Below are 17,972 nucleotides of genomic sequence, written 5' to 3' on the forward strand. Positions count from 1 at the left end.
AACACCCCTAGGCATCACAGCACAACACACTTGACTTTTATTGCACACAAGTGGATCATCAATTTGTAGATTAGACAGTAGAGGCATTGTGGATTAGCTATTACAATCACTCTTCCTCCCTATTTACCATCTGTTGAGGATATTAATCACATAGACTGTATTTTCTATAGGTTTACTGTCCTATGCACTTGCATTATGGGATGGAACAGTAAAACCAAACGGTTGTGCAAATCATAAATATTGAACAATTGGATACATTTATTTACCTTAAAATCTTTTTCTGCCAAAAAAATATGGTGAAACTGAAAATTCCATTTAAATATGATACATTACACACAGATTGTTCCTGGAACAGCCACTTTAGATGTAAGCGTTAGTCTTTTTATCCAGATTGTGAACCAGTTAACGTTAAGGCAAAGAAGTACATTTTTACTAAAAAATCGTGTGATTTAGCAATGTTGACATGTTTAGCACTCGTGAAGTGTGACATTTAAAAAATAGGACTACTTTAGTAGTTTAGTGTTAACCACTTGCCCTTCAGAGGATTTACCCCCCTTCCTGACCAGGCCATTTTTTGCGATTACGGCGCTGCATTACTTTTACTGACAATTGCACGGTCATGCAATGCTGCATCCAAATGAAATTTACGTCCTTTTTTCCCACAAATAATTTGATCGCCTCTACGTTTTTATTTTTTGCGCTATAAACAAAAAAAGACAATTTTTAGAATAAAACTATATTTTTGACTTTTTGCTATTAAACATGTCCAGTAAAAAAATGTAAAAAATTAAATTTAGTCATAAATTTAGGCCAAAATGTATTCTGCTACGTCTTTGCTAAAAATAAAATCCCAATATATGTAAATTAATTGGTTTATGTGAAAGTTATAGCGTTTACAAATGGTGGTTTAGATGCTGGAATTTTTTTTTTTCACTAGTATTGGTGGCAATCAGAGACTTAAAATGGGACTGCAGCGGACATTCTGACACTGGGGGGGAACTGATTTGGTGCCACTGACATCCCCAGTGACACCAATACAGTGATCAGTGCTACTAAAAAGCACTGACACTGTACTAATGGCACTGGTGGGTTAACTTGGGGCAATCAAAGGGTTAACTGTGCGCTGTTTTACTGCGTTTGCTGTGTCTGTGGTTCACTGTAAGCACACTGCTTTGTTTGCCATACAAAGCAGTGTGCAGGAGCTTACAGGGGAGAGATCTGGATAGTTTACATACAGGTCTCTCCCCTGTCGGAAATACTCGGCGATCACCGGGTGCCAGCGAGTAATCACCGGCTGGGACCCTGTGATTGACAGTCGAGGCTGTGAGTAGCGGTGCGGGTAGCGCCCCCTACCGAGAACTGCAAAATATATATGTGATTTTGCACACCTCTGCCACCCTGTAGCAGTTTTTCTGCTATAGGGCGGAGGGGAAGCGGTTAATTAGTGAGACATTCCTTTTTATGCATCTTTGTCTTACAAATAGACACATCCCGTCTACCAGTGTAAAAAAAATATTGTTAATTGAGTGGGCTGCACCATAAACTTTTCTCAGTAAGGATGTGAGAGAAGCACAAATGCGGTTATTAAAATAGAACAAAGGTTTCAGAAAAAGTTTCCAGTTCATGTCACATCTGAGTATTGAGTAATCAAAGTATAATGAAATATCATGGACTCATTAATCCACAAACAAGGGTGTCCATAAAAAGGCAAATGATTGTTTGGCTTAGAATAAGTACCTCTAAAGCATAGTGGTTTTTATTAAGGAAAGATTAGAAACTCTGTCACGTGACTAGTACTCGGACTGACTTTTATGGCTTCTGCATCCATAGTTAGTTCCTCTGTAACCATGGGATTGTACACCCCATTAACACACATCATACCATAACAATGTACTTAATAAAATAAAACACATGACAAGGACTGTGGGAAAGTTTAGGCTGCATCCCCTTTATTGGGTTTAAAGACGTTTTTTAATTATGAAATAAACGTATCCTTTCGTACCAAACAGAACCGCTGTTAACCATTACCAGACCAACAAGCATAGTCACCAAGACTCAGGCAGGAAAAACACTTTACTAACCACTGTTCATTCACAAAGTGGGCAACATTACCCCATAAGGATGAACCGCGACAAGGGAAAATGGCAAAAAGGAGAGTGGGCAAGAGAGCAGGTCAAAAGATCCAAAAGGAAAGCTGAAGATAATCCAGAGGTGAGTTCAGATGACAAACCTGAAATAACTGTTGACATCGACCAGTGCCAGGGAATATACAGGTGAAAGTATACACTCATTGAGCAGCTGTTTCCCATGAAAAGTTCTGTCACCAATCTGGGATTCAGATGGCTGAAAATCTGCCCAGCAGCTGACATAAATCTTTCTAATCTTTCTAGCAACCTGAAACACACAACAGAAAGAACCAGTAAAGATCACCTAGAGGACTTGTACTTAATAGTCATCATAGCCCTCTATTAGGACTATAATTCATTTTAAAAAACAGGTGATAGAGGTGACAAATCAAATGGAGCCACTTTTCTATTTTTCTTCTTTCGTGAACCGAACATTTCTATACCGAACAAGGTTTGTGCTTCAGATACTATTTTGAGAAATAGCCAGGCTTTTGATACCAACATTCTTCTTAAAATGGAAGTTGCTTAACTGCCTCTGATTTGAATACTTTTCACTGATGCAGGACAAGAATGCAGCAAGTCCTAATGTACAACATTTTGATGTGCTCAGCATGGCAGCAAGGAAACTATCATCAAGGGGTATATTAGCTCAACACAATGCAGCAATAACTAAAATTGTTTTTCTTATACAGTCAGGTCCATAAATATTGGGACATGGACACAATTCTAACATTTTTGGCTCTATACACCACCACAATGGATTTGAAATGAAACGAACAAGATGTAATTTAACTGCAGACTGTCAGCTTTAATTTGAGGGTATTTACATCCAAATCAGGTGAACGGTGTAGGAATTGCAACAGTTTGCATATGTGCCTCCCACTTTTTAAGGGACCAAAAGTAATGGGACAATTGGCTTCTTAGCTGTTCCATGGCCAGGTGTGTGTTATTCCCTCGTTATCCCAATTACAATGAGCAGATAAAAGGTCCAGAGTTCATTTCAAGTGTGCTATTTGCATTTGGAATCTGTTGCTGTCAACTCTCAAGATGAGATCCAAAGTGCTGTCATCATCAGTGAAGCAAGCCATCATTAGGCTGAAAAAACAAAACAAACCCATCAGAGAGATAGCAAAAACATTAGGTGTGGCCAAAACAACTGTTTGGAACATTCTTAAAAAGAAGGAACGCACCAGTGAGCTCAGCAACACCAAAAGACCCGGAAGACCACGGAAAACAACTGTGGTGGATGACCAAAGAATTCTTTCCCTGGTGAAGAAAACACCCTTCACAACAGTTGGCCAGATCAAGAACACTCTCCAGGAGGTAGGTGTATGTGTGTCAAAGTCACCAATCAAGAGAAGACTTCACCAGAGTGAATACAGAGGGTTCACCACAAGATGTAAACCATTGGGGAGCCTCAAAAACAGGAAGGCCAGATTAGAGTTTGCCAAACGACATCTAAAAAAGCCTTCACAGTTCTGGAACAACATCCTATGGACAGATGAGACCGAGATCAACTTGTACCAGAGTGATGGGAAGAGAAGAGTATGGAGAAGGAAAGGAACTGCTCATGATCCTAAGCATACCACCTCATCAGTGAAGCATGGTGGTGGTAGTGTCATGGTGTGGGCATGTATGGCTGCCAATGGAACTGGTTCTCTTGTATTTATTGATGATGTGACTGCTGACAAAAACAGCAGGATGAATTCTGAAGTGTTCCGGGCAATATTATCTGCTCATATTCAGCCAAATGCTTCAGAACTCATTGGACACCGCTTCACAGTGCAGATGGACAATGACCCAAAGCATACTGCAAAAGCAACCAAAGAGTTTTTTAAGGGAAAGAAGTGAAATGTTATGCAATGGCCAAGTCCATCACCTGACCTGAATCCGATTGAGCATGCATTTCACTTGCTGAAGACAAAACTGAAGGGAAAATGCCCCAAGAACAAGCAGGAACTGAAGACAGTTGCAGTAGAGGCCTGGCAGAGCATCACCAGGGATGAAACCCAGCATCTGGTGATGTCTATGCGTTCCAGACTTCAGGCTGTAATTGACTGCAAAGGATTTGCAACCAAGTATTAAAAAGTGAAAGTTTGATTTATGATTATTATTCTGTCCCATTACTTTTGGTCCCTTAAGAAGTGGGAGGCACATATGCAAAGTGTTGTAATTCCAACACTGTTCACCTGATTTGGATGTAAATACCCTCAAATTAAAGCTGACAGTCTGCAGTTAAAGCACATCTTGTTCGTTTCATTTCAAATCCATTGTGGTGGTGTATAGAGCCAAAAATGTTAGAATTGTGTCGATGTCCCAATATTTATGGACCTGACTGTAGATTTGGATAGAATATGCGGAATTCGAATGGTCATGTTTGTATTGCTTTCTTTATAGCTTTTAGGGAGATTCACTCTAAGGCATCCTCTGCATTGATCATTTCTGTTTCATTCACCGTTCATACTGCTGTGGTATTGTATTCTGACAGCAGAGCGATTTCCCCACTGTCAGAATACAATTATCAGTTTTGCTGGATATAGCCGGCAGCACAGATCATTTGAGAAAAAGCCAACAGGCTGGTTGTACACAAGTTGATCGATAGACAGATCAATTGTGTACAACCAGCCTGCCCATACATTGATAGAAATTCATCTGGTCTCTGCTGAACCATCCAAATTGTAATCCATGTATGGCCGGCTTAACTATCTTGATTAGAAATGTCACCAGGAATAAGGGTGAGGGTGAATGAAAAATTTTGAGTTGCCAAAAAACAGGAAATCTTTCAATAAGGTAACCTCTTCCTATGACAGCTATGAGGGACAAAAAGTAACACAAAAAAGCTTTGGCTTTAGATTTAAAGTAATTCTAAAGGATTATTTTGTTTTATAACAAGCCTGCAGTGGTTTTGCACAGAGCAGCCGCCCTCCTTTTCTGGGGTCCCCCGCCAGCACTCCTCCCTGCCGAGTGCCCCCGTATCAAATCACTTGCTATGGAGGCAACTCATGCAAGCTTGCTCTTGAGCCAAGTTCTGTGTCCATAGCCCCGTGCTCCCTCATCACTGGCTGTGATTGACAGCAGCAGGACTCAATGGCTGCTGTGTCTGAGCCAATGAGGTGGGAGAGAGCCTGAGCTTCTGCTCTCGTGCACAGTGCTGGATTGAGAACGGGCTCAGGTAAGTAATAAAGGGAGCTAGGAGCGACCTGCATGCATAATGTTTTTTGACCTTCATGCATATAATATATTAAGGTCAAAGACATTCTGCCTTTAAAACCAGTTTAAGTTTATAAGTACCTTATCTGCATACTTGTTCCAGGATACTGACTGAGATGTTACAAAACCTGGATGAAAGCCAATCAACTGACCTTTATTAGAGAGTAATTCTTTTGTGACCAGTTAACTTCAACCATTATTTTTTCTAATATACAGTCCTGGCCAAAAGTTTGAGAATGACACAAATGTTAACCACTTGCCCTCCAGAGTATTTACCCCCCTTAATGACTAGTCATGCAATGCTGTACCCAAACAAAATTTACATAGTTTTTTTTCACACAAATAGAGCTTTCTTTTGGTGGTATTTGATCACCTGTGCACTTATTATTTTTCGCTCTATAAACAAAAGACCAGAAACTTTGAAGAAAAACTATTTTTTACTTTTGGCTAGAAAAAATATATAGTAAACCCAAAGTTGGTCATAAATTTAGGCCAAAATGTATTCTGCTACATATTTTTGTTAAAGAAAAAATAAATCCCAATAAGTGTATATTGATTGCTTTGTGTGAAAGTTATAGCGTCTACAAACTATGGTATAGATACTGCAATTTACGCCATTTGTTTGCTATACAGCGCTGCACTAGTTTAACTGAGAATTGCGTGGTCATGCAATGCGGTAAATAAATTCAATTTACGTCCTTTTTTCACACAAATATAGCTTTCTTTTGGTGGTATTTATGCTTTTTATTTTTGCTGCAATAAACAAAACTATTTTGAAGAAAAAAAAAAAAAAAAAACATTTTCTCATTTCTGTCAAACAATATCCAAAAAACTCAAATTTCATCATAAATTTATACAAGTGTATATTGATTGCTTTGTGGTATAGATAATGGAATTTACACAGCTTTTACTTTCTGACTGCCCATCACATATCGCTTGAGGTGCTAAAATACCAGCCAAACACCCCCAGAATGACCCCTTTTCAGAAAGTAGGCACCCTAAGCTATCTGCTGAAAGGCATATTGAGTCCATGGAAGATTTATTTTTTTCCACGTGTTTTTGGAAAATGACAAAACTATTTTTTTTTTACACAAAGTAGTCATTTAAATTCTATATTTCTCACACAAGCCATGGGTATATGTGGAATTACACCCCAAAATATATTCTGCTACTTCTACCAAGTATGGGGATACCACATGTTTGAGGCTTTTTGAGAGCCTAGCCACATACAGGAGCCTGTAATCCAGTGACCACTTTGAAAGCCTGAAGGTGCGCAACGTACTCATTTCACTTCCTCACTACCTATCAGTTTTGAAGGCCCTGAAATGCCAGGATAGCACCATACCCCCCCCCCCCAATTACCCCTTTTTAGAAAGTAGACACCACAAGGAATTTAACAAGAGGCATGGTATTTTGCAGATCTCATTTTAAGGTTTTGAAACCCTAAAACTTGTGGCAGCTAACAAGATCTGCAAAATACTCACCATGCTTCTTATCAAATTTTTTTGTGGTGTCTACTTTCCAAAAAGGGGTCATTTGGGGGGATTTTGTGCTATCCTGGCATTTCAGGGCCTCCGAAACTGTGATAGGTAGTCAGGAAGTGTAATGAGGAAATAAAGCCCTTTAAAAGCCTGAAGGTGCTTATTGGATTTTGGGGTCCTGTACTTGGCTAGACTGCCAAAGCAGTTTTTTTTTTTTAATTTTCCAAAAACTTGTGGTAAAAAAATAAATTCTTTTATTGACTCAACATGCTTCTCAGCAAATAGTTTTGGGTGTCTACTTTCCAAAAAGGGGTCGTTTTGGGTGGTGGGGGCATTTTATGCCCAGCATAAGAAGTTTATGCCACACATCATTCACGCTTCTAACCACCTGAAGACAAAGCCTTTTCTGACACTTTTTGTTCACATGAAAAAATCTGTATTTTTTGCTTGGAAATTACTTTGAACCCCCAAACAGTATATATATTTTTTTTAAGCAGACACCCTAGTGAATAAAATGCGTTTTTCAAACGCAAATTTAAAAAAAAAATACTTTACTTTTAATGCACAAAACCACAATATATTGGCTAATTATTTGGTAAGATGATGGTATGCCGAGTAAATAGATATTAAACATGACATGCTTTAAAACTGCGCATGCCCTGTGTAATGGCGACAAACTAAATACATTTTTAATATCCATAAGCAATGCTTTAAAAACCTTTACAAGCTACCATTTTAGAAATACAGAGGTGGTCTAGTGCTAGAATTACTGCCCCTGATCGGACGTTCACAGTGATACCTCACATGCATGGCACAACCGCTGTTTACATACCGGCACAGGGTCGGGGGGGCAGGGTGCTTTTTTTTCAATTATTATTTTTTATAAATTATTTTTTCACTGTCTCTTTCATTTTTTTTTTTTCTTTTATCACTTTTAATGCTATCACAGGGCATTGTCATATATTCTTTTTTGAGAAATCTTGGGTCTATCTTGATATCTCCTCTGCCCTTACATTATCTAATATCACCCAGATCGGTGTGATCAGATGCTTTCCCAATGTACAAATGGCACTGTTTATATCCTGCGAAACTGAAGTGATTAAATGCTTGTAGCTTCCAATTTCTTAGACTATAGAGATGATTGGCACCATTCCGATTTCCAATCAACTCTATGGTCAGCTGGCAGAAACACCAGCTGCATTCTCAGGTTTCCCCGATAGCACGGGACTGCCCGAGAAGGCCGTGGAAGGCAGCAGGGGAGGGAAGGCATCATCTCCGGCTGCTTGTAAAAGCAATATTGCAGCTAATTAGCCACTAGGATTGTTTTTTCATGAAAGCCGATCACTGGCTGAAAAAAACAATACCAGGATGAGGACTTCAGCTGTAGGCTGTAGTCTGGGCATCTGGGGGGGCTCCACGTGACTATCTTTTTCCCCTCATAAATCCAAAACTTACAGTATATGTATAGCCTGTTTCCCTCTCACAGGTCTTATACATCTTGACCCCATATCTGGCATGCTTGCTGTGGAGAAATTCTTAGAATGCAAGGCGGCCAGAAAAATTATTGAGGGACTCATCAACGCAGATTTTTTGCTGGGGAGTATAGACATAAGGTGATTTACATGGGGCTGAATTTTGTGGAGCCAGTCAAATTCAGGGTCATCCCAAGGACAAAAGAGTGTATTGTTGAAATGCATAAAATACATTATACGCTCATGTCTGTGCCTGGCCATGGCAGCAGAGAACACGGGCATATGATGAATAGGTTCTGTAGACCAATACAACCACAATTAATTTTTTTTAATAATGCCCATGTTGAGGGATAGGCCAAAAAAAAATTAAATTCGGAAACCGTAATGGGTTTCCATGCGAATGGTCTGGCAATGTTTGAATTTGGGTTGGCGGCGATAAATTGTTGTGCATATAAATTGCTTTGGTCCACAATTAATGCATACAGATCTTCTGTGAAAAACAGCTCCAAAAAATCAAGGGGAGTAGTTAAAATTGCTGTTTCCACCAGAATGTTGGGCAGTGAATGGGGGAAGTACGGGTGCTGAAGAATTTGTGGGCTGCCAATCGGGATTTGCAAGCACATCCAGAAAGATACCAGGGGCTCTATGGGCCTGTGTGCAAATGTTTGGTGGCTGCGGGGCAATACTTGTGCTTGCCACCGCACCAGCTTGTACTGCACTTATGGGACTCACCACGTCACAAAGTGATACTGTAATGCTGGGATGTAAGAGCCTCTGGTGCTCGCCAGTTCACTAAAAGGTAGAGCGGCACTAGTACTGGCTGCATATGAGAATCATCAAAATTTACCGGCAAGTGCTAGCAGAGATCAGGCCTGAACATGCGAACACTGCGGTTTTGTGTGCAATGTATCAAGTGACAGTGATCTACTGACACTGCACTTGCTGAGGGAGAAAGGGAGGGGGGGGGTAAGCATAGGGGCTAAATGCAGGTGCTGGAGCTGATCCCGCTAATGCTCTGTTTTTGGGGACACTATACTAATGTGAACACTGGTATAGTGCTGATCTGATCAAAGATATTGATCCGTTCAGACACTATTGCGTATGAGCGCGTTCCTGGCAATCAAGGGGTTAAATGTGATTGCTGGTGTACTGAGGGGCAATCTGATGCTATTTTGGAGGGGCGTAAAAACCACGGGAGCGTGAATCACGTGTGTATATATACGTGATTTTGCACACTGTGCCGCCCTGTAGCAGTATTTCTGCTATAGGGCTGTCAGGAAGCAGTTAAGCGGTTTGCGGTACGGCGCTGCGTTACTTTAACTGAAAATTGCGCGGTCATGCGACACTGCACCCAAATGAAATTTGTTTTTTCCTCACTAAGTGAGCTTTCTTTCTGTGGTATTTGATCGCCCGTGCCTTTTTTTTTGCGCTATAAAAAAAACAATTTTGAGAAAAAAACAATATTGTGGACTTTTTGCTATTAAACATGTCCAGTAAAAAATTTTAAAACAAAATTTTATCATACATTTCGGCCAAAATGTATTCTGCGACATGTCTTTGCTGAAAAATAATCCCAATACATGTAAATTAATTGGTTTACATGAAAGTTGGAGCGTTTACAAATGGTGGTATAGATACTGGAATTTTTTCTTTATACTAATTATGGTGGTGATCAGCGACTTATAGCGGACGGACATTCTGACACTGTGGGGGGGGGGGGGGGACTGTCTTGGTGTCACTGACATCCCCCGTGACACCAATACAGTGATCAGTGCTAAAAAAAAAAAAAAAAAAAAACACTGACCCAGTGACACCAATACAGTGATCAGTGCTAAAAAAACAAACAAAAAAACACTGACACTGTACTAATCGCACTGGGTAGGAAGGGGTTAACATTTGGGAGCGATCAAAGGGTTAACTGTGTGATGGGAGTGTTTTTCTAGGTGTGGGGGGGTATGCTTCACTATAAAGCACACTGATCAGGATGCTTGTAATTATACTTCACTATACCATAGTAACATCTGACAAAAAGATCTAAAAATACTGAAGCAGCAGACAGTGAATATTTGTGTCCTTCTCAAAACATTTGGCCAGGGCTGTATTCTTATGTATAAACAGTGTAGCTTAAAAATCTTAATATAATGCACATTTTCTAGATACTGGTTATATTTGTTGAAATGGTAAAACTGTAAAATTATCCCATGCTCCTGAATCCCCTTTAAAATGTAACTTTCATCTCATCACTTGTATTCAAGGACATAAAGGGCAAAAGTTACATTCCATGTCTTCATTCCCAGCTACAGTTCTGCCCTACTTAATGTACATCCCCTGCCCTTGATTGCTGTGTTATCATAGTTTTCAGTAAAAAAAAAAGCATGATACAGTCATCTAACAGTAACACAGTTCCATCAAAAGGGCATTTACTTTTTTTTCTCCTCTCAATTTAACTCCAAAGTACAAGTTTTGTACTTCAAACTTTTCAACGTTAACTTCTAATCTTAACTCAAATCTACATTTAGCCAGCAAATTAAAGTTAATGTGTGTGTAGTCATATACCTACATACCAATATTTGTAATTACCTGCCCCTTCGTTTACTACTTTACATTACTTACAGTACAGGTCTATATTTAATGAGTTGGACAAGTGATTATAAACTGTAGCTGGAATCTTATCCAAAGGCTTCTAAAAGTTAACCATTTCTAAGGCTCGGTTCACGCTAATGTGACCCGAAGCTATGAACAGCACAAAGGCTGCCCAGAGGGTTGTGTAAAATTTAGCCTGTTTTAAAATGGCAAAAGCAACCAATAAAGCTTTCCTATACATGACAGCATATTTTCAGGACATTGGTTAAGTCTGACATGAACTTAAAGGAAACCAGAATGGTTTTGGGTGACTTCAATTTGGAAACTTTTTTTTTTCATCCATTTTTATTTTAACTTAAACAAAATCTTTATTTTATTTTGGTTGCACCAAATAATTTATTTTGTTTCAAGCATTCTGTTTAGAGCTCAGCAAGAGTTTTTTTTTTTTTTTTTTATTGTTTGAGTGGCTCTAATCGAATTTCCATATGATCCCATCTGAGAAGAGCACCTTCAGCTCTGTAGGCAATTTGAGCTTCAGCTATCCAGGCATCTAAACCCATATGTTTTATTTAGCAAAGCAGTTATGATTAGTTTATAATAAAACATTAAAAACAAAACCTAACACATAAATTAATTCTATTTACTACACTATAGACTTTAATTAAAACATGGCTGCATTTCTTGCTCTGGTATATAACTTTTAGTATATAGAATTCTTCTTGTCCTATTGTTACCTTACTACCTACTTTATGGGAAACACATTTTTCCCCAAAGCTGACACTTTCCCTTAGCTATCAGTCCTTTTTGTGACCTCTCCCATCATTACTTAGCCAAGTTGTGTCTTTCAGTATGAAGTAGCCAGGATAATTGCCAGGATTTCTGTTTATTATCTGTTCATGCCCAGTTTCCTGAAGAATTACAGCAACTGAAGTTTTTTACACGTTTCAGTTATGTGGGGTAATATATATATATATATATATATATATATATATATATATATATATATATATATATATATATATATATATATATACAAAGACACTTCGTATTCCAAAAATGTCCGATAAACATCAGAATGAGCAAGACTATTACTGCAATGTACCGGTTGTGACATATTCTGTATGACAAAAGCAAACTTACTAAGTTTTCTTATGTCATTGCTGCCATCTGTGTTCAAAATGTGAGAACGTATGTTCTGACTGAAGTGCTTTCCTTGCTGTAATAGAGGATTACTACATTGTTGGCAGCTGAATTACTGTAACCTCCCCATAAAGACCTAGAAGCAGCATCTTGAAGAAGCACTGAGGTGTTACTTATAGCATCAATTAAAAGATCCCAGCTGTTTTAATTAGAACAATCAGTCACTTGGTTGACTTCTATGGTCACAGCCTGATGTTTATAGTTTCCACTACAAAGATTGTGATAGAAAGTACACAATCTTAATGATGAGGAGTTGAGAAATTGTACAGAAGTTGCTGTAGGGTGAACTGAGCTTAGTGTACCTCTCATTGCTACGTAACACTTTATTTTCATTCAGCAGGCTAATGGAGCTAAATGCAGTTCTGATTTTAATCCGCTTGTTACTGGCACCAGGAGAAGACTCTCTTCAGTCTGGTCTAACAGTTGCCATAAAAATAAGCTGACTTTTTTTTTACTTAAAGCGAAGATCCACCCAAAAGGGGAAGTACCACTTTAAGGCCTCCTTCCCTCCCCCCTTCTCCCTAATGGCACTTTATTTTGGGGGGGGGGTCGGGTACCTGGTTTTGACAGGTATCCACTTCGACCGCCTAGGTGATTGGAGAGGAAGTTCTCCCCCCAGTCTTCTGGGACACGTGACAGGTCCCAAAAGACGGCGGTGCCATTCACAAAGCGCGGTGGTGCTCATACATACACAGTGGGCCAAGTGCCCACAATTGAGATGCCAGGACAGGGACAGGACAGCAATGCAAAGAATGGCTCAAGTGAGCACATCACTGGATCTTGCGACAGGTAAGTGTCTGTTTATTAAAAGCAGTTACAGTTTTCGTAACTACTGACGTTTAACCACTTGCCGACCAGCCAATGTAGAAAAACGGCCACAGGGCGGCACCCGTGCGCAAAATCACGTTTTAAAACGTAATTTTGCAAAACAGGTAGCGGGCACGCGGCCGCCCTACCCGCGCTGCTGATCGTGGCCACTGCTGTCAATCACCGGGTTCCTACCGGCTATTACCCGCCGGGTCCCGGCGATTACCAGCAATCACTGACGGAGCACAGCTGCAGTGTTTAAAACACAGTTCCCAATACACTGTTTCTGAGAGCGGAGCTTAGCTCTCCGGATCAGTGTGTTCCTGTGAAGTACACACCCCCCCACCGCCCACTAGTAAAACACTCCCCTCACACAGTTAACCCTTTTATTGAATAAAAATATTAACCCCTTCCTCCCCAGTGCCATTAGTACAGTGTCAGTGTTTTTTTTTTCAGTGATCACTGTATTGGTGTCACTGGGGAAGTCAGTGACCCCAAGTCAATTCCCCCCAGTGTCAAAATGTCCGCAGTCCTGCAGTCCCGCCATAAGTCGCTGATCACTGTCATAAATCACTGATCACCACCATAAGTCGCTGATCGTCGCCATTATTATTAAATAAAAATCCCAGTATCTTTCCTACCATTTGTAGACGCTATAACTTTCACGTAAACCAATTAATTTACACGTATTGGGATTTTTTTTAGCAAACACATGTCGCAGAATACATTTTGGCCAAAATTTGACAATTTGTTTTTTACGTTTTTTTTACTGGACATGTTTAATAGCAAAAAGCCCAAAATATTATTTTTTTTTTTCAAAATTGTCAGCCTTTTTTTATAGCGCCAAAAATAAATGCACAGGTGATCAAATACCACCGAAAGAAAGCTCAATTCGTGGGATAAAAGGACGTATATTTAATTGGATGCAGTTTTGCATGACCGCGCAATTGTCAGTTAAAGTAACGCAGCGCCGGAACACAAACCGCTTCTGTAACCGCTTCCTGACCGCCCTATAGCAGAATTACTGCTACAGGGCAGCACAGGTGCACAAAATCACATATATATGTATGTGTGTGTATATGTATATATATATATATATATATATACACATGATTTGTGCTCCCGTGGTTTTCACACCCCTCCCAGATGGCATCAGATTGCCCCTCAGTACACCAGTCATCACATTTAACCCCTTGACTGCCAGGAACACGCTCATGCACAATAAACCTCCATTGCTAGTATAGTGTCTGAACGGATCAATATCTTTGATCAGATCAGCACCATTCCAGCGTTCACATTAGTATAGCGTCCCAAAAAATGCAGCATTAGTGGGATCAGCACCTGTGTTTAGCCCCTACGCTTACCTCCCCTTCTCCCCCAGCAAGTGCAATGTCAGTAAGTCACTGTCACTTGATACATTGCACACATAACCGCAGTGTTCACAGGATCAGGCCTGAGATTAGAGATTAGATAATGTAAGGGCAGAGGAGATATCAAGATAGACCCAAGATTTCTCAAAAAAGAATACATGGCAATGCCCTGTGATAGCAATAAAAGTGATAAAAGAAAAAAAAATGAAAGGGACAATGAAAAAAATAATTAAAAAAAAAAAGCACCCTGCCCCCCCCTGACCCTGTGCCGGTATGTAAACAGTGGTTGTGCCATGCATGTGAGGTATCACTGTGAACGTCCGATCAGGGGCAGTAATTCTAGCACTAGATCGCCTACAGCTGAAGTCATCATCCTGGTATTGTTTTTTTCAGCCAGTGATCGGCTGTCATGTAAAAACAATCCTAGTGGCTAATTGGCTGCAATATTGCTTTTACTAGCAGCGGAAGACGATGCCTTCCCTCCCCCGCTGCCTTCCACGGCCTTCACGGGCAGTCCCGTGCCATCGGGGGAAACTGAGAATGCAGCCGGTGTTTCTGTCAGCTAACCATAGAACTGATTGGAGACCAGTAGGGTGCCAATCATCTCTATAGCCTAAGAAATCAGAAGCTACAAGCATTTCATCACTTCAGATTCGCAGGATATAAACAGCGCCATTTGTAAATTGGGAAAGCATCTGATCACACTGATTTTGGTTTGATTAGATAATGTAAGGGAAGAGGAGATATCTAGAGTCTGATAGACCCCAGATTTCTGAAAAAATAATATATGACAATGCCCATTGAAGTTATAGGGGATATTTGCATTCCCTGTGATAGCATTAAAAGTGATAAAAAAAAATGAAAGGTACAGTGTAAAAATAATTTTAAAAACAAAATAACGTAAAAGAAAAAACTCGCCCCTCCCATGTGCGCACACCTGTGTGCACAAGCATTGTCCCTGTGCCAGTATGTAAACAGCGGTTGCGCCATACATGTGAGGTATCACCATGAACGTCAGATCAAGGGCAGTAATTCTAACACTAGACCTCCTCTGTAGATCTAAAATGGGAGCTTTTAAAGCGTTTCCTATGGATATTAAAAATGTATGCAGTTTGTCACCATTGCGCGGGGCATGCACAGTTTTAAAGTATGTCATGTTTGGTATCTATTTACTCAGCATACCATCATCTTTTATACATTACCAAATAATTGGCCAATATATTGTGTTTTTGTGCATTAAAAGTAAAAAAAGTGTGTTTTTTTTTTTTAAATTTGCTTTTGAAAAATCGCTGCGCGAGTACTATGTGCCATAAAAAATTGTAGTACCCACCATTTTATTCACTAGGGTGTCTGATTTAAAAAATGGTTGGGGGTTTAAATTAATTTCCTAGCAAAAAATACTGATTTTTTTCATGTGAACAAAGTGTCAGAAAAGGCTTGGTCTTCAGGTGGTTAGAAGAGTGATTGATGTGTGGCATAAACTTCCAATGCTGGGCATAGAATGCCCCCACCCCCCAAAATGACCCCTTTTTGGAAGGTAGACACCCCAAGCTATTTGCTGAAAGGCATGTTGAATCAACAGAAGAATTTATTTTTTTACCACAAGTTTTTGGAAAATGAGTTTGTTTTTTTTTGTTTTTTTTTACACAAAATTGTCACTTAAATTATTTATTGCTCACACATGCCATGGGTATATGTGGAATTACTCCCCAAAATACATTCTGCTACTTCTCCTGAGTATGGGGGTACCACATGTGAGAGACGTTTTGGCAGTCTAGCCAAGTACAGGACCCCAAAATCCAATAAGCACCTTCAGGCTTTTATTATTCTTATTATTATACAGTATTTATATAGCGCCAAAGTGTTTGCTCAGCGCTGTACAATAGCAAGGGGGACAGAACATGAGACAAGACAGAAACAATACAATACAATACACAAGAGGTTTGAGGGCCCTGCTCTTTCGAGCTTACAATCTAGGAGGTAGGGGAAAGTGGTACAGGAGGAAATGGCTGTGAGGAATGAAGTGGTGGGAGGAGTGGAGGAGGTCAGCTGTTAGGTGAGGGTGGGGTAAGCTTCCCTGAAGAGGTGGGTCTTCAGGGTGCGCCTGAAGGTGATGAGGGTAGGTGACAGTCTGATGGATTGGGGTAGGGAATTCCAGAGGATGGGGGAAGTCCTGGAGAAATCCTGCAGTCGGGCGTGGGAGGAGGAGACCAGGGAGCTAGAGAGTAGGAGGTCCTGTGAGGAGCGAAGGGCACGGGTAGGGTAGTGTTTGGGTATCAGGTCGGTAATGTAGTTTGGGGCGGCATTGTGAATGGCTTTGTAGGTCAGGGTTAGCAGTTTGAATTTGATGCGCTGGGCAATCGAGAGCCAGTGAAGGGATTGGCAGAGGGGGGTGGCGGATGTGGAGCGGTTGGTGAGGTGGATGAGTCTCGCCGCTGAGTTCAGGATCGACTGGAGTGGGGATAGCGTTCATTTGGGTAGGCCAGTGAGAAGGGAGTTGCAATAGTCCAGGCGTGAGATGATGAGGGAGTGTACGAGTTGTTTAGTAGTGTCTAGGGTGACGAATGTACATATCTTGGAGATGTTGCGGAGGTGGAGCCTGCATGATCTTGATAGCAATTGGACGTGGGGTAGGAAGGAGAGGTGTGAGTCCAGGGCGACACCCAGGACTTTGCCGTGTGGGGTGGGAGTGATTGTGGCGTTGTTAGTAGTGATGGAGAGGATGGGGGGGGCGCGGGGGGGGGAGACCAGGAGCTCTGTTTTGGACAGGTTACGTTTGAGGAAATGGAGCGACATCCAGTCTGATATGTCGTTCAGGAGGTGGGCGATGCGGGCGGAGAGTGAGGGGGTGAGGTGGGGGGTGGAGAGGTAAATTTGTGTCTCGTCGGCATAGAGTTGGTAATTGAAGCCGTGAGAGTGTATTAGTTTGCCAAGCGAGGAGGTGTAGATGGAGAAGAGGAGGGGTCCGAGGACAGAGCCTTGGGGGACTCCGACAGAGAGGGGGAGGGAGGGGGAGGTGGCAGTGTTATAGGTGACGCTGAAGGAGCGTTGGGAAAGGTAGGAGGAGAACCAGGAGAGAGCAGCGTCCCTGATGCCAAGGGAGTGCAGTTTAGTAAGGAGGAGAGGGTGGTCGACAGTGTTGAAGGCCGCAGAGAAGTCAAGGAGCAGGAGGATGTGCACGTGCTTTAGAGGGAAGGGGAAAGTGCCAGTGGAGAGGGAGAGATTGAAGATGTGGGTGAGGGAGCGAATGATGGAGGGGGGGTGACTGGAGGAGTTGTGAGGGGATAGGGTCCAGGGGGCAGGTGGTGAGGCGGGCTTCAGTGAAGACCTCCTCAGGGGTAGTTGGGCTGAAGGAGCGGAGTGTTGGGGAGGTGATAGTGTGCGGGGGGTTAGGCATAGCGGGCTTTATTTCCTCATTACACTTCCTGACTACCTATCACAGTTTTGGAGGCCCTGAAATAGCACCTAACCCCCCCCCCCCCCATGACACCTTTTTGGAAAGTAGACACCTCAAGGAATTTGATAAGCATGGTACGTATTTTGCAGATCTCATTTGTTGCCACAAGTTTTGGAAAAGAAAAAAAAGAAAAACATTTTTCTATTTTTTTATATTTCAAAACCTTGTGAGAAAAAATGAGATCTGCAAAATACTCAACATGCCTCTTTTAAATTCCTTGGGGTGTCTACTTTCCAGAAAGGGGTCATTTGGGGGGTTTGGTGCTA

At 41.1% G+C, this 17,972-nt stretch overlaps 1 long non-coding RNA gene across 1 annotated transcript in view; it reads right to left on the reverse strand.

Annotated features, from left to right (window-relative positions):
- The window catches only part of LOC149463396 (uncharacterized), a 352,919-nt gene that overhangs the window by 212,800 nt on the left and 122,147 nt on the right, over window positions 1-17,972 (reverse strand). The gene's annotated exons all lie outside the window — the stretch shown is intronic.

The sequence above is a fragment of the Staurois parvus genome, unplaced genomic scaffold, assembly GCF_062004578.1.
Source record: "Staurois parvus isolate SC_StPar_1 unplaced genomic scaffold, SC_StPar_1.0 ptg000155l, whole genome shotgun sequence".
In the NCBI taxonomy this organism is placed as follows: domain Eukaryota; kingdom Metazoa; phylum Chordata; class Amphibia; order Anura; family Ranidae; genus Staurois; species Staurois parvus.